The 18336-nt window shown below is 43.8% G+C and overlaps 2 pseudogenes; one reads left to right on the top strand and one right to left on the bottom strand.

Moving 5' to 3' along the window:
• Positions 1–9571: 9571 nt before the first annotated feature.
• LOC101150988 (ornithine aminotransferase, mitochondrial-like) lies at positions 9572–11402 on the bottom strand (annotated as a pseudogene).
• A 166-nt stretch (positions 11403–11568) lies between these two features.
• On the top strand, positions 11569–15379 carry LOC101150613 (protein SSX5-like; annotated as a pseudogene).
• The last annotated feature ends 2957 nt before the right edge of the window (positions 15380–18336 follow it).

Here is an 18336-nt window from a genome sequence, read left to right as displayed (position 1 = left end):
GGACCAATCAGGGCAGTTAGTGAACTCCATCTGGTCAATCAGAAGTCAGAACAGTAGGTGGGAAAAGCCAAGCTGATGTGGGGTCTATCAGTCCAGGCTCCAGGGACAGAACCTTCTCAAAATGGAGGCAGAGACTCTGATTTTCCCGCCTAAAGCATCCCCTGGGATTGGCTACTCCAAGTTCAGAGTACGCATGCTCTGATTTTCTCTTTAGATTCTTCCAAAATCAGAGTATGCATGCGCTGATTTTCTCTTTTCATTTTTCCTATCTCCCTTACCGCCCCCCCCCCCAGTGGTGGATTGTTGTTCAGTTTTAATAAGGAGTGTATATGAAGCAGGTCATCATCTCAAATCCTTCCTGTCAGTTCCTAACTTTTTCAGGTATGGAATTTTTCCTAGGAACTCTGTAGTGACGTAAGAAATTTGGGCCTGAGCGGTGGCTTACACTTGTAATCCCAGCACTTTGGGAGGCCACAGCTGGAGGATCACTTGAACCTGGGACGCAGAGGTTGCAGTGAGCCATGGTCATGCCACTGCACCCCACCCTGGGCAACAGAGCAATACCCTGTCTCTTTTCTCTACAAAAAAAATAAATAAAATTAGCGAGGTGGGGTGGTGTGCCTGTAGTCCGTTACTCAGGAGGCTGAGGTAGAAGGATAGCTTGAGCCCAGGAGTACGAGGTTGCAGTGAGCCATGATCCGGCTACTGCTGCCTACCTGGGCCACAGAGCGAGATCTTGTCTTTAAAAAGAGAGAGAGAGAGAGAGAGAGAGAGAGAAAAGTTTCAGTGAGCCAGTCCCAGTGGCTCATGCCTGTAATCCCAACACTTTTTGAGAGGCTGAGGCAGGAGGTGGAAGGATCACTTGAGGCCAGGAGTTCCAGAACAATCTGGGATACATAGTGAGACCCCCGTCTCTATAAAAAAATTTTTAAAAAAGAAATTTAAACAAAAAAAACCACTTCTACACTTCTATGTATGTTTTTTTCTGAAAGACCAAAGAAGCAGAAATATATTTTACCCATTGATATTAATAATATTTATAATAATAGTATTAAAAAGAGTATGTAATTAGGGCCCACTGTGTTCATCAGGGAGCTCATAAGTCAATTTGTCTAAGAAGTTTCCCCTACCCCCATCCCTAGTACCTCCAACAAGTCCCCATTTCTCTCTGGGCTTTCCATCTACAGCCCTGATCTCTCTAAGATCCTCCCAGGATGACAGCAAGCTCTGTTAGGGCAGGGACAGGGCAATGGCCCTTGAGCCCAGCACAAAGCCCTTTATGTGCATCTTCCCATTAATTTTCACAATCTTCTCTTGAGTTAAATACTATTATCATCCCCAGTGTGCAGATGTTGAGACTGAAGCTCAGAGAATTAAGCAGTGTGCTCAAGTTCACATAGTCAGTGGGTGACAGAGCTGGGATTCACCCCCAAGATGAATTGAGTCCAAAGTCTGTGCTTTTATTTATGTATTTATTTATTTTTAATTAAAATAATATTTTTTAGAGATGGGGTCTTGCTATGTTGCCCCCGCTGATCTGGAAGGAACTGCTGGCCTCAAGCAATCCTCCTGCCTTGGCTTCCCAAAACATTGGGATTACAGGAGTGAACCACCCCACACCCGGCCTCAAAGTCAGTGCTTTTAATTACTCTTCTATATTGCCTCGACTATTTGTTGAATGAATGAATGCATCTTACAACTGCAATGGTTCTTTAACATAATTTACATAACTCCTTACAATCACCCCAAATTCCCTCTGGCTGCTGTAACAAATTACCACAAACTTTGTGGCATAAACAACATCAATTTGTTCTCTCACAATTCTGGAGCCCAGAAATCTGAAATCAGTTTCACTGAGTTGAAATCAAGTTGTCAGCGGGGCTGTAGTCCTCCAGAGGCTCTAGGAGAGAATCTGTTCCTTGCCTCTTCCAGCTTCCGGTGATTGCCAGCATTTCTTGGCTTGTGGCTTGACATGGGTTGGCTCTGTATCCCCACCCAAATCTCATCTCCAATTGTAATCCCCACAGATTACAAATCCCCACGGGGGTGGTTTTCCCCATGCTGTTTTTGTGACAGTGAGTTCTCATGAGGTCTGATGGTTTTATAAGCGTCTGGCATTTCCCCTGCTTGCACTTCTGTCTCCTGCTACCATGTGAGGAAAGTCTTTGCTTCCTCTTCACCTTTGGCCATGATTGTTTCCTGAGGCCTCCCCAGCCATGCGGAACTGTGAGTCAGTTAAATCTCTTTCCTTTATAAATTACCCAGTCTCGGGCAGTTCTTTATAGCAGTGTGAGAACGGACTAATACATGGCTGCATCACTCTAATCTCTATCTCCATGGTCATTGCCTTCGTTTGTTTTCTGTTGCTATAATGGAATACCACAAACTGGGTAATTTATAAAGGATAGAAGTTTATTTCATATGCAGTTCTAGAGGCTAGGAGTCCAAGAACATGGCGCTGGCATCTGGTGAGGGTTGTGTCATGATGGAAGGATGAAAGGCAAAAGCAAGTGCAGGAGACAGACAGAGAAAATGTGGCTAAGCTCCCTTTTATAACAAACCCAGTCTCGTGATAACTAATCCACTCTTATGATAATGGCATTAATCACTTCCTAACAGCCCCACATCTTAATATTGTTACAATGGCAATTAAATTTCAACACAAGTTTTGGTGGGGACGTTCAAACCATGGCAGGCATACTGCCGTCTTCTCTTCTGTCTGTGTCAGATCTCCCTGCCTCAATGTGATAAGGACACTCATTATTACATTTAGGGGCCACCCAGATAATCCAGGAGAATCTCCCCATCTCAAGAGCTTTAACATAATTACTTTTTTTTTTTTCCGAGACGGAGTCTCACTCTGTCACCCAGGCTAGAGTGCAGTGGCGTGATCTCAGCTCACTGCAACCTCTGCCTCCCAGGTCAAGCAATTCTTTGCCCCAGGCTCCTGGGTAGCTGGGATTACAGGTGCCCGCCACCATACCCAGCTAATTTTTATATATTTTTTTTTAGTAGAGACGGGGTTTCACCATCTTGGCCAGGCTGGTCTTGAACTCCTGACCTCGTGACCCATCCGCCTCAGCCTCCCAAAGTGCTGGGATTATAGGCGTGAGCCACCATACCTGGCCAACATAATCACTTTTTTTGTTGTAAGCTAACACTCACAGGTTCCAGGGGTTACTATGTCGCTATCTTTTGGAGGGGCGTTGTTCAGTCTACCACAGCCTGCCCTCTGGCCCCCAAGTATTCACATCTCTCCCACATGCAAAATACATGCGCCCCATCCCCAAATCCTCAAATGTCTCAAACCGTGCAACATTAGCTGAAGTCCAACATCTTATCCATATAAGATAGCTCAAAAGTACCAACTCTCATCTAAAACAGATAAGGGTGAGACTCTGGTTATGAAACATCCTGGGGCAAAATTCTCCTGCCGTGAATTTGTGACACTAGAAAACAAGTTATCTGTTCCAAAAATAAAGTGGCGAGACAGGTGTAGGATAATAGTTACTGATATTTCCATTTCAAATGGGAGAAACTGGAAGAAAGGAAGGAGTCACTGCTCCCAACCATTTTGAAATCTAGCAGGACAAATTCCATTTGGTTTCAAGTACTCAGAATAATCCTCTGTAGCTTGAAGCTCTCCCCTCTGGTCCCATAGCCCTCCTCTCAGAATGTATGTCATAGTGATTCACACCCTTAGATCAGCAGGTCCTTTTGTATCTTTCCCAGATAATATCATTTCTATTAGCAGCTATGGCTGAGCATAGTGGAAGAGCTCCTTGAGTCACGTGCCTAATCTCCTCAGCACTGGCAAACATAGCCACATTCTTGACTTTCTCTCTAGAGCATACCTTCCTGACAGTGCCTCTCCTAATTTTAGTGTCTTTTGCAATCTTGATAGGCTGAGAATTTCCCTGGATCCTTTTTGCTTAACAGTCCTTTCCTCAGTTTATCCTTTTCCTCTAACATTTTACTAGAACTTGAATTGGAGTCCAATATAAAAATGAAAAATTATGGGACTAAGACTGGGGATAAAAAATGATGGAATCTCTAGGCAAGTTGCTGAGGGTTTATGAAGGATGAGCCTTGGGAAGGGAGTCTTATATATGATCAGGTTGGTTGTGATTGAAAATAAATTGTTTATCAGTTTATCTAAAAATCGACCATTAGTGTCAAGGGTGCACTGAAGCAGGGCGAGTCTACTCCTCTCGTTTTGAAATAGGTTTTCTTAACATGTTGATCTGTTTTTCTTTATCTTTTAAACAATCAGTCTAAAAAAACGGGGATTTTGTGTTTTAAGATAGTTTCCTAACTGCATTTATTAGGTTTTTGTTTTTGTTTTCTGAGATGGAGTCTTCCTCTGTCGCCCAGGTTGGAGTGCAGTGGTGGGATCCAGCCACTGTAGTAAGCAAGGTTGCTTACTGCAACCTCCACCTCCCAGGTTCAAGTGATTCTTGTGGCTCAGCCTCCCGAGTAGCTGGGATTACAGGTGCCCACCACCACGCCCGGCTAATTTTTGTCTTTTTAGTAGAGACAGGGTTTCACTATGTTGGCCAGGTTGGTCTTGAACTCCTGACCTCAGGTGAGTCGCCCGCCTCAGCCTCCCAAGGTGCTAGAATTACACGCGTGAGCCACCATGCCCGGCCTTTTTTTGTTGTTGTTGTTAAGACAGTTTCACTATTGTTGCCCAGGCTGAAGTGCAATGGTGTGGTCTCACCTCACTGCAACCTCTGCTTCCCAGGTTCAAGTGATTCTCCTGCCCCCACCTCCTGAGTAGCTGGGATTACAGGTGTGCACCACCACACACAGCTAATTTTGTATTTTTAGTAGAGATGGGGTTTCGCCATCTTGGCCAGGCTGGTCTCAAACTCCTGACCTCAGGTGATCGTCCCACCTTGGCCTTCCAAAATACTGGGATTACAGGCATGAGCCACCATGCCAGGCCTATCCAACAGTTTTTCTGTATAACTCTTTGTTCCTGGGAAGACGTGTCAGCCCAGACACTCCATATGAGTTTCAGGGTTTCTGGATTGATAGGTCGTAGGATATAGAGCCTCTAGAGCTGAGCTGAGCCAATTCTTCTTTCCAGTCCCTAGCCTATGAGCCCCCAGAGACGCTTATAGGATTTCTGCCTTACAGTGTGGAGGGAGTCTATGGATGGGTGATATTGGTTGTAATTGCCTAGCTCAGAGGGCAGAGAAAGAGGTAGGAAAGGAATGCTCAGTTACTGGCCAGCTTTGATGAGTCTGCACTTTTTCTAGGAGCTTTCCAAGCCCCCTATTCCTTAATGTTATCACGCCACTTTCGGCTGCCACTGGGCCAGCCCTGCCAAGTGTCTGCTCTGTATGTTTACAGAACAGGTAATAAGCCATCTAGAAAACAAGGAGAAAAAAAGAATGTAACTTAGAAAGCTCCAACTGGGCTGATCCTCCATCTGTGGCCTCTGACCTTTTCCCACTCGAAGACATCTCACTCCCCAGTGGGGCCAAACCATCAAGGGTTTTGTTACAGGAACTGTTCTGAACTCCCAAATAGCTGGGATTTCAGGCACCCACCACCAAACCCTAGTAGAGACGGGGTTTCATCCTGTTAATCAGGCTGGTCTCAAACTCCTGACCTCAGGTGATTTGCCTGCCTCGGCCTCCCAAAATGCTGGGATTACAGGCATGAGCCATGGCGCCTGGCCCAGTCTTTCTATTCTCTACCTCTGGAACTTTTTTTTTTTTTAAGACGGAGTCTTGATCTGTTGCCCAGGTTGGAGTGCAGTGGCACAATCTCGGCTCACTGCAACCTCTGCCTCCCAGGTCCAAGTGATCCTCCTGCCTCAGCACTGCTAGCAGCTAGGATTACAGGCAAGTGCCACCATGCCCAGCTAATTTTTGTATTTTTAGTACAGACGGGGTTTCACCATGTTGGCCAGGCTGGTCTCAAACTTGTGACCTCAGTTGATCCGCCCACCTCGGCCTCCCAAAATGCTGGGATTACAGGCGTGAGCCACCATGCCTGGCCTATCTCTGGAACTTCTATTGGATGAACTTTGAAACTTCTGGGATCTATTCTCCATTTCCTTTATTATTTTTCTTTTATACTTTCTATTTCATAATCCTTTTGTGCTATACAGTGAAGTAGTGCCATGCCTGAACACATTTTTTCATTGAGTTGTTCCAGTTTCTCTTACTGATATGCAAAAGCTTTGTTGTATATTAGAGATAGTTACTGTTAGTTTATTGGGGATGCTTCACCAATTTCCCCAACATTTGCCTTTTTAAACAGTTGTTTATGGTGTCTTTTGAATTAGATGATACTTTAATTTTTGCATCTTTATGTCAGATTCATTGTTTATAGCCTTAGAGTAATGTCAGGAAGTTCCTATGCCAACTCAGAATGTCTTACACTGTAATATTTTCCTAAATTTTCATCTAGTTCTTTATGATTTCACGTTTTCACATTTAAGTCACTGAATTTTTAGAATTTTTTATTTTATGTGCTTCAAAGTAAGGATTTAATCTTTAGTTTTTGAAATGGATAGACACTTGTCAAGCAATCATTTATTATACAACCCATCATCTGTTGCCCACTGTTTGGAAATGCATGCTGAAGTTTGCATATAGATCAGTCTGTTTCTTGAGTTTCTATTTTGTTTCACTAATAAATGTTTCCATGTGTTTTCATTTTTGATTGCTGCTGTAACAAGTTTCCAATAGCTTAGACAACACTGGGTGCAGTGGCTCAGGCCTGTAATCCCAGCACTTTGGGAGGCCAAGACAGGCGGATCACTTGAGGTCAGGAGTTCAAGACCAGCCTGATCAACATGGCGAAACCCCCTCTCTACTAAAAATAAAAAAATTAGCCGTGTGTGGTGGCGCATGCCTGTAATCCCAGCTACTCAGGAAGCTGAGACAGGAGAATCACTTGAACCCTGGCGGTGGAGGTTGCAGTGAGCCGAGATCACCCCAGTGCGCTCCAGCTTGGGCAACACAAGTCAGACTGCATCTCAAAATATATATATATGTAGCTAAGACAATTTTTGGAAAGGAAGAATAAGGTGGGAGGAATGGCTCTACCATATTTCAATACTTCTTATATAGCTACAGGAATCAAGTCTGTGTAGTACTGGGAGAAGAATAGACACATAGATCACTGGAACAAAATAGAGAACCTAGAAATAGCCCCACAATGATTTTTTACAGGGACAAAAAGAAGGAAGGGTCATCTGCTTAACAAATGGTGCTGGAGCAGTTGCAGAGCCATAGGCTAAAAAAAAAAAGACCTAATCTTCATATTTTTATACAAAAAATAACTCAAGTGGATCATAGATTTAAATCTAAAATATAAAACTAAAAAAAATCTTTTACAGGAAAGCATAGGACAAACGTCTGAGATCTAGGGCATAGTGAATGGTTCAAAAAGCATAATCCATAAGGAAAACAAATAAATTAGATTTCATCCAATTTAAAACTTGTGCTCTGCAAGAGACCCTGTTAACAGGATGAAAAAACTGGGTCTTGACTAGGAGAAAATGTTTGCAAACCACATATCCAAGAAAGGACTCACATCCAGAATATATAATGGATATGTATAGTACTCTCAAAACTCAATGGTATGCTGAGTGTGGTGGCTCACGCTTGTAATCCCAGCACTTTGAGAGGTCGAGGTGGATGGAGGGCAGATCCCTTGAGGCCTGGAGTTCAAGGCCAGTCTGGGCAACATGGCAAAAGCCCATCTCTACTAAAAATACAAAAATTAGACAGGCATGATGATGCGTGCCCGTAATCCCAGCTACTCGGGAGGCTGAGACATGAGAATCGCTAGAACCTGGGAGGCGGAAATTGGAGTGAACCAAGATCGTGCCACTGCACTGCAGTCTGGGTAACAGAGCGAGACTCTGTCTCAATAATAATAATAATAATAATAATAATAATAATAATAATAATGATAATAATAATAAAAAACTTCAATGGTAAAAAATGCAAACAAATAATCCAATTAGAAAATCATGAAAAGATATGAACATACATTTCACTGAAGAGGAAATAAGCAAATAAGCACATGAAAAGATGTTCAACACTCATTTCCTTCACTAGATGCAAGTTAAGACCATGGTGAGGCATCACTACACACTTATTACAATAGATGAAATAAAGCACATAGTGACAACACCAAATGGTGACGAGGATGCAGAGAAACTGGACACCTCATTAAGTGCTGTTGGGAAGGTAAAATCTTACAGCCACTCTGGAAAGCAGTTTGGTAGTTTCTGACAAAACTAAACATGCAATGACCATACAATTCTACAATTACACTTCAGAGAAGTTAAAATGTATGCCTATCCAGAAACTTGTACATAATTGTTCATAGCAGCTTTATTTGTAATAGCCAGTAGCTGGAAATAATCAATATGTCCTACAATAAGTGAATGGTCAAACTGTGGGACATCCATCCTATGGAATACTACTCAGTAATAAAAATGAACTATTGGCCAGGCACAGTGGCTTACCTTGTTATCCCAGCACTTTGGGAGGTTGAGGCAGGCAGATCATGATGTCAAGAGTTCAAGACCAGCCTTGCCAATATGTTGAAACCCCGTCTCTATGACTAATACAAAAATTACCAGGGTGTAGTGGCGTGCACCTGTAGTCACAGCTACTCAGGAGGCTGAGGTAGGAAAATCACTTGAACCAGGGAGGTGGATGTTGCAGTGAGCCGAGATCATTCCACTGCACTGCAGCCTGAGTGACAGAGTGAGACTCTGTCTCAACAACAACAACAGCAACAATGAACTATTGATACACAGATATTAATAGCTTGGATGAATCTCCAGGGAATTATGCTGAGTGGAATAAGCTCTTAAAACGTGATATACTATAAGATTTCATTTGTACAGCATTCTAGAAAAGACAAAATTGTAGAAGTGGAAAACAGATTAGTGGTTGCCAGGGGTTAGGAATGGTGGGTGGGAGGAGAGTGAGTATTACTAAAAATGACTAGCACAAGGAATAGCATTGTGGTGATGGAAGTGTTGTGTACCTTTTTTTTTTCCAAAGGGATTCTCACTCTGTGATCTAGGCTTGAGTGCAGTGGCATGATCTTGGCTCACTGCAACATCTGCCTCTTGGGTTCAAGGGATTCTCCTGTCTCAGTCTCCCATGTAGCTAGGACTACAGGCACCCAGCACCTCACCTAGCTAATTTTTGTATTTTTAGTAGAGACGGGGTTTCTCTGTGTTGGCCAGGCTGGTCTCAAACTCCTGACCTCAAGTGATCTGTCCACCTCGCCTCCCAAAATCCTGGAATTACACGCATGAACCACTGCACCTCGCCATGTTCTGCACATCAAAACACTTTCACTGAATATAGATGCCATTACATTCTCTTACTTATGTTACAAAGCAAAAGGCAGCTTCATAAACACTATTCTATTATGTATCAACTGAAAAAAAAACCATATATTCCAGAAAAAGGTTTTGAAGACACATGGGAGTGGAATGTGCCCACATTAAGAGCAGAGCTTTTACAGGACCACCTGTCTCTAGTTGGCTCCCAGGGACCACTGAAAATGGCTGCTACACTCAGAACGACAAGATGGTCTTGTTATTGATTTCACTGGACTCTCGAATCTCATCCTCCTTGACCACTAGCAGAGGCAAAAACTGATGATGTCACCATGGATTGGCTGGGCCAGAAATCCATAATCTCGAAGCTGTAGATACACCTTCCAAGCATCACAGTCTTTGTTGTCTTGAATAACAATAGCATTTAATAATTCTTTTCCTCCTAGGCAGAGTGGCTCACGCCTGTAACCCCAACATTTTGGGAGGCCGAGGCAGGTGCATCACCTGAGGTCAGGAGATCAATACCAGCTTGGCCAACAAGGCGAAACCCCATCTCTACTAAAAATACAAAAATTAGCTGGGCATAGGGGCACATCCCTGTAATCCCAGCTACTCAGGAGGCTGAGGCAGGAGAATCCCTTTAACCCAGGAGGCAGAGGTTGCAGTGAGCCAAAATCGTGGCATTGCACTCCAGCCTGGGCAACCGGAGTGAATCTCTGACTCAATAAAATAACTAAATGAATAAATAAAACAATAATTTTCCTCTTACGGCAGTCACAGCATCAGAAGGTAGCTTCATGGGTTCATTTCTCAAGAGAATACCCATTTTTTTTCTGCATTTTCAGCAAGGTTTTCTTCTTCTAAAACCTCAACGGCTGTGATGGTCACTCAGCAGCCTAGTGGATTGCCGCCGTATGTGGACCCATGTTCCCCTGGCTTAATGGTCAGCATTATGTCATTGTCTCACAGCACCACTGACACAGAGTATCAGCCCCTAGAAAGGGCCTTTCCAAGGAGGACTATATCAGGTCTGACATTTTCATGATCAACAGCCAGCCATCTACCAGTTCTGGCCAATCCTATCTGTATTTCATCAGCAATGAACAGAACCAAGCTGGGAGCATGAGATGGGACGAGGGTAAGTAAAAATACCACAAAGCTTACTACTATTCTTATGGAGATTCAGCTGGTCTTTCTTTCTTTCTTATGTATGTATTTATCTATTTATTTGACAATCTTGCACTGTCGCCCAAGCTGGAGTGCAGTGGTGTGATGTCGGCTCAATGCAACCTCTGCTTCCCGGGTTCAAGTCATGGAGTGAGCCCAGGAGGTCAAGACCAGCCTGAAAACATAGCAAAAGGCAGGGTGGTGCATGCCTGTAGTCCCTAAGCTGAGGTGGGAGTATCGCTTGAGCCCAAGAGGGCGAGACCAACTTGGTCAACATAGCAAAACCCTGTCCACTAAAAAAAACAAAAATAAAAATATTAGTGGGGGCTGGGTGGTGCATGCCTGTACTGTAGTCCCAAGATCGAGGCGGGAGGATTGGCCAATGTGCTGGGATTACTGGCGTGAACCACCACTCCTGGCTGATTGCTGCATCTTGAAATACCCCATATTCTCTCTAAGTGTTGGTGGGCTCTTGCAGTCTCAGAAATTCTAGCTCACTTCCTTCTAATAATTTACAAATCACCCAGTAATAGCCTCTAAATCTCTTCACAGTAGCCATGCTCATTTCTCTTCAACAGAACAGAACCCCCCAACCCTCTGCCTGATCAGATCCATCACCAGAGACCATGTTATCTCTGGGACTCACTTCCCTTCCTTTTTTTATTGAGTGAGGGTGTCAGAACGCCCTCACTCAATACAATTACATAGTCATGTCCCTGCCTCCCCAACAAGGGTCTGTACATCTTTCAGGGCAAGGCTAGCTCCAGGGAAACTACTAACAAGAGTAGCCAACCCCCTCCTAAAGACTCAAGGCTGCTTTGCCCATAGGAAACCTGTCATCCCCTATCAATACTTCTCCCAGAGACCCCTGGTTCCCTGTTTTCATCTGATTTCTCCCCATATCCTTACTCAGGGACAGATAAGCCCCGGATGGAGAAATGCAGCACCTGATTCCAGGTGACTGAGTGTGGCCGGACTTCACTGATTTCTCCCTCCACAAGACCAAAGGTCCTGCGGCTGGAAAGACTTGGTCTGTTTCTCTTGCAGGTCAGACTAGTCCTGGTGCCATGAACGGAGACAACGACTGTGCAAAGAGAGCTAGGGATGATGCTCAAATACCAGAGAAGATACAAAAGCTGAGGTGACCTGGAGGGGGCATAGTAGTGGCCCAGGGGACAGTGTGGGGTGACCAGGTTTCTGAGGAGGGGAGGACAGAGACACTGGAGACAAGGAGCAGGGTCTTGGGGGAGATCTGGATCCTTGGGAACTTCCCACCCTCGCTCTGTCATCACCTAGCATCTCTGGAGACAAGTCTATGACTGTGCACTTCATTTGGTGAATCTCAGTCCACTCTGGAAGGTGGGAAGAGAGCCAGCCAGCAGCATTAAAGCCCTACTGTGTGGCAGGGGAGAAGCTAGGGTAGGTGCCCCATGTTCTGTCAGTTAGCCATGGCATCAACCAGGAAGGATTATCATCCCCAGTTCCCAGATCTAGCACACAGGAAGTGGCTCCAGCTGAATGGCAGACATGCCTAGCTGAGTACTGCCAGAACTCCATTTTTTTTCTTCTAGGCCTTCAATGATATTGCCAAATACTTCTCTAAGAAAGAGTGGGAAAAGATGAAAGCCTCGGAGAAAATCATCTATGTGTATATGAAGAGAAAGTATGAGGCTATGACTAAACTAGGTAACAGAAAGTCCTAGGTACAGACAAGTCTGGGGACACATGAGCATCCCTTTTCCTGCTTTGGCTACTTCTTAGGCTGCAGAAAGTACCCCACATTTTCCTTTTGTGCAGGGAAAAATCGCAAGGCAGCTTCTGGGTGTTCTGCTCTTCTGTATCCTGTCAGGGCTGAGGGCAGGGACTGGCCACAGTGGAGCTCATACCTGGATCCTGCACGTTTCTCTTCATTAGGCCTTTGTTCTGATGAGTCCAACTGTCTCTGTGGCATCCTGGCAACCCCCCACCGACACTACCTTCCTTCTCTTGGCTTTTCTCTCTTTTGAGTCAGACTCTCACCATGTCACCCAGCCTAGAGTGCAGTAGTGCAATCATAGCTTACTGCAGCCTCGAATTCCTGGCCGCAAACAATCCTCCCGCCTCAGTCTCCCAAAGCGCTGGTGCTATAGATGTGAGCCACAGTGCCAGGCCTAAGCTTCTCTCTTAGGGAATAAACATTTTGCTTCTTTCTAGGTTTCAAGGTTACCCTCTCACCTTTCATGCATAATAAACGGGCCGCAGATTTCCAGGGGAATGATTTTGATAATGACCATAACTGCGGGAATCAGGGTGAGTAGATGGGAAGGGGCTGGAAAGGGTCTCCTCAAGCCCAGTTGCTTTTCAGCTCAGCTACTTGGGAAAGATCCTCAGGCATTTGTTCCCTCATACACATCAGGGCTGAGTGAAAAAAAATTGCAGGCAGAAAGTTAACTACAGAGGCCATTCATATAAAATTTTAAAACATGCAAAACAAGAATATATATTTTTATGGATAATTAGTAAATGGTAAATATATGCAAACATTAATGTGAATAAAAAGCCATCAAATTAAGGTGACTGGCTGTAAGTGGAGGAGGGAGGGAGAGCAGGGATTGCTGAGTGCTGCACACACAGCTTCAGCTGTGACTTGTCGATAGTGTGTTTTGTTTGTTTTTATTTTTGAGATGGAGTTTCACTCTTCTCGGCCAGGCTGGAGTGCAATAAGGCAATCTCAGCTCACTCCAACTTTCAACTCCCGGGTTCAAGTGATTCTCCTGCCTCAGCCTCCGGAGTAGCTGGGGTTATGGGTGCCCGCCCCCACACCCAGCTCATTTTTTTATTTTTGGTAGAGACGGGGTTTCACCATGTAGGCCAGGCTGGTCTCAAACTTCTTGACCTCAGGCGATCCACCCGCTTCAGCCTCCCAAAGTGCTGGGATTACAAGTATGAGCTACCACGCTCAGCCTGTTTGCAGTATTTCTAATATTCTGAATAAATAAATCAGACCTAACATAGCTGTGGGGTAATGTTGAGATCTGACTGGACTCAATATTATTCCCCACACTTTTCTGTGTGTTTGAAATATTTCTTTTTAAAGGACATGTTGTTCTTCCTAAGCACTGTTAATGAATCAAAAGACAGTTAAGAAATGTGAAAAGTGACAAAAAAAGAAAGAAACTATTAAAACTGTGGATCCGCCAAAAACTTCCAGAGTTTGTTTCATTAACAGCATGTAGGTATTGGATAGGTATCTTAGGAGTGAGGGTGGTGAACACATTATGTAATAAGCATCGCTGTTTCTCTGTATTTTATCAAAACCAAATAGTCTTCTCATTCCCAAACAACCCTGATTCTCTGTGATGAGCTCGGGAGTGAGTCTGAAAGAGTGATCCCTCATCCAACACAGAGAGAGCTTTCCCACTTGTCAGAGAGCAGAGATAACATGGAGTGAAAAAAAGACAGGTTCTTCGGTAGAGATCTTTGTACATTTCAGGAATACAAAGGGGACATATGTGTTTACTGGCTCTTCTGCTCTGACAACACAATTATAAGACAAGGTCAAACTGTCCAAACTGTCTCCAATAGACCTATTACTCCCCAACTAAACAGGCCAGATTCTACCATCTCCCACAATCACTATAAGAGATCTGAAAAGCCAGTGCTTGAGTATCTGCCAAGTTTTTGACATTAAAGGAGTGTCTTTATACTGAAAATATTTCAGAGCCACTGGACTAAATCATCCATGGTTCATCACACATTTAACAGCTTAATTCACATACCACAGTATTCACCCATTTACCACAATATTCATCCATACCACAGTATTCACCCATTTGAAAATCACCCAATGATTTTCAGTTGTTGCCCATCTTGAGTGGATACAGTTCAGATTCCTAACCAATCAATTTAATTATTTGGGAAAAAGTAAAAGATATTTAATGGAATAAGATGAGACTGTGACGGGGTTTAGTCCCCATTTGATAAACTATGAGATGGAAACCATGACTAAACATAATTCAGAAGCGAATCTCCAATAACTCCTCAACAATGAGTGGTCTCACAACCTCTGCTGCAGAATGCCCTCATGCGACAGAAGTCTCTCTAGAGTTTGGAAATCATTACCAACAAAGAAAAATTCTGATGTATTATCTTTCAGTTGAACGTCCTCAGATGACTTTCAGCAGGCTCCAGAGAATCTTCCCGAAGGTGAGTATCTCTCAAATCTGATGGACCACAGAACCTTTGTCCCTTCATGGATGTGAACACTGGTAAGAGTGGGAGAATATAAAAAATGCCCTCATTGCCTCCTTCTCCCCATATCTATCACAAAACCTGGTGTAGCACCAACGGTTTGATAATACTAACAGTTGTGATCCTTATTACTTCTTTTGTCTTCATAGTGATGCCAGATACTGTTTTAAGCAGTTCACATGGATGAATTTATTTAATCCCTAAAAGACCTCTGTGACGTTGTGTCTGTTATTATCTCCAAATAATAACGAGTCACACAGTTGAGTTTTCATCCATATAAAAGTCATGTGACTTGGCGCAAATCTTCTAAGTTCTCTGAGGTCCAGATTCCTGGTCCATGAAATGGAAGTAAAGAATCATAGTTCATGTTTTAGATCATAGCTATCAGCAGCATAATAATAAAATGAGGCTATCGTGGTACAGAGATGTTAAAGAATTTTCCTGGGGCACAGTGGCAGTGGTAGTCTGATCCAGAGCTCCAAGCCATTTAAAGCTCATTCACGTCTGCATTTGTTATGAAGTTCAGATGTTGCTCACTAGGGCTTCACCCCATAGGGCCTGCTGGTGCTTCCATTGAGACACCCACTCTCACAACAGGAAGGACCAGCTGGCCTCAGCTCTGTTACTGGGGCCACTCGCATGGCTTAGGAATAGGTTTGACTGTTGGCCCCTCCCTACTGTGAGCTCCTTGAGGGCTTTGCCTGCACCTGGAACATCCGGGAATCCCCCGTCCCAGCCCAGGGGATACCTCGGAGGCCCCTGAATGAGTGACCCCACAACTGCAGATTCAACTCTTGTTTAGAGGGTAAAGGGATCTAGGAGTTGGGTTGCCAGTATGGAGACCGAATTCAAAGAAGGATTCAGAAAGGTATTAATTGTTATTATTACTACATTTAAACCGTGTTTACAAGCTCAGAGAGGACTTTCCCTTAGCCTATTTTACATGTATTGTTCACTATTTCATAAGTGAGGGAGCTGAATAAAAAGTAGCTTAATGACCGGGTGCAGTGGCTCACGACTGTAATCCCAGCAATTTCGGAGGCCGAGGTGGGCAGTTCACGAGGTCAAGAGATCAAAACCAACCTGTCCAACATGGTGAAACCTCATCTCTACTAAAAATACAAAACTTAGTGGGGCGTGATAGCACCTGCCTGTAGTCCCAGACACTAGGGAGGCTGAGGCAGGAGAATCGCTTGAACGCGGGAGTTGCATGTTGCAGTGAGCTGAGATTGCGCCAGTGCACTCCAGCCTGGCGACAGAGCAAGACTGCGTCAAAAAAAAAAAAAAAAAAAAATAGCTTTGTCAGTGACACATCCCAAAGCAACCAGAATTGTTATGGGAACCACCTCACTTAATTCCACATTCAATGTTGGTGCCTCGGTAGGGTGGTATGCCGTATGTGATACTGCTTTGTTTGCTGCCTAGATTAATTTCAGCAAACCATTTCTTTCCCTCTCCCTTCCCTGTATTCATCTCCCCACACCATCTTTCCCAGCAGTGTTTTGTCCCCTCCCTATGTTTTTACATTTACTCTCTCAGCAGCTGTCTACAAGCTTATATGGGATCCCTTGTATTTTACAGAACCTCTTCCCCTTGTAGACCTTGTGAATTCTTAGAATGCTATTTTTCTTCAAATCTCCTGTATACCAAACTCTCAACTACATGGAGATTTCTGCTGTTTGCAAGAATGCCAGTCTTAAAAGAGTGTGAAGATAAGCATTCTAGCCCTGGAAACCCCATTCATTTGGGCCGTTCCTTTCCCTTCTGACCTCCCAGGTTTCTCCTAATTTAGGCAAGTGTAACTCTCCCAGCGTTATTGAGAACATTGATTAAGGTAATGCATGTGAAGACACTTTGTAAGCTCTGAAGCACTGTAGAAATGTCACTGATACTGTTTATCTGTGACCTTCACATTATAAAGATCATGCCCAAGAAGACAGCAGAGGAAGGAAATGATTCGAAGGGAGTGCCAGAAGCATCTGGCCCACAAAACGATGGGAAACAGCCGCGCCCCCCAAGAAAAGCAAACACTTCTGAGAAGATTCACAAGAGATCTGGTAAGAAGAAAGAATTCGGGAACAACCCCTCTGGCTTTTCTGGCTATTTTCAGGTGTGTGGACTGGGTGTGTGGCATTGATCCCAGACAAGCCTGGGTCCAGGCTGGGCAGAGGAGCTTGCCCAGCTCCAGATGAAGCCATGTCTAACGTGACTTCCAGAAACACAGACTGGAGTTGTCATCCATATAAAAAACCACATGATTTGGGGCAAGTCTTCCAAATTTTCTCAGCTCCAGATTCCTAGTCCATAAGATGGAAATAAAGAATCGTAGTTCATAAATCATTTGGAGGTATTAAATTAAATCTAAAAGGTCTGATGATATGGAAAGTGCTCAAGCAATTCTATCGGTGATTACCTGGGATCATTTCTTACTCAGCTCAATGCCTGATACCCAATACGGGTGTACTTCAGAGATATTGCAGGTTCAGTTCCAGACCACTGCAATAATGAGAGTCACACATTTTTCTTTTTTGAATTCGTAGTGCATAAAAACACGTTTACACTATCCTGTAGTCTACTAAGTGTGCAATAGCATTATGTCTAAAAATGTACATAGCTTAATTTTAAAATAATTCAGTGTTAAAAATGCTAACAATCTTCTGAGCCTTCAGTGAGTCACACTCTTTTTCCTGGTGGAGGGTCTTGCCTCGGTGTTGATGGCTGCTGGTGGATCAAGGTGATGGTTGCTGAAGGCTGGAGTGGCCGTGGCAGTTCTTAAAAGAACACAGTGAAATTTGCCACATCGATTAGCTCTCCCTTTTGTGAAGCATATCTCTGTAGTATGTGGTGCTATTGGATAGCATTTTACCCACAGTAGAACTTCTTTCAAAGTTCAAGTCAATTCTCTCTAGCTATGAAAGTCTTAGATGGCATCTCCTTCCATTAAAAGGCTAGTTTATCCATATTGAAAATTTGTTGCTTACTGTAGCCACCTTCAACAGTGATCTTAGCTAGATCTCCTGGATAACTTGCAGCTTCTCCATCAGGGTTTGCTGCTTCACCTTGCACTTTTATTTTATGGAGGCGGCTTCTTTCCTTAAACCTTATGAACCAACCTCTGCTAGCTTCACACGTTTCTTCTGCAGCTTCTTCACCTCTCTCAGCATTCATGGACTTGAAGAGAGTTTGGGTGTTGCTCTGAATTAGACTTTGGCTTAAGGGAATGTTGTGGCTGGTTTCATCTTCTATCCTGACCACCTAAACTTTCTCTATTTCAGCAGTAAGGCAGTTTTGCTTTCTTATTCGTGTGTTCACTGGAGTATTAGTATTATTATTTCCTTCAAGAACTTTTCCTTTGCATTATATACTATTATTTCCTTCAAGAACTATTCCTTTGCATTCACAGCTTGGCTGTTTGGTGCAAGAGGCCTAGCTTTCAGCCTACCTTGGCTTTCAGCGTGCTTCCTCACTAAGCTTAGCCATTTCTAGCTTCTGATTTAATGTGAGAGACATGTGACTGTTCCTTTCATTTGAACACTTAGCGGCCATTGTAGGGTTCTCTTAGTCATCCTAATTTCAGTGTTGCTGTGTGTCAGGAATTAGGAAGG

Source organism: Gorilla gorilla, chromosome X (genome assembly GCF_029281585.2).
Source record: "Gorilla gorilla gorilla isolate KB3781 chromosome X, NHGRI_mGorGor1-v2.1_pri, whole genome shotgun sequence".
NCBI classification, from domain to species: domain Eukaryota; kingdom Metazoa; phylum Chordata; class Mammalia; order Primates; family Hominidae; genus Gorilla; species Gorilla gorilla.
This window is presented reverse-complemented; position numbering and strand designations above follow the sequence as displayed.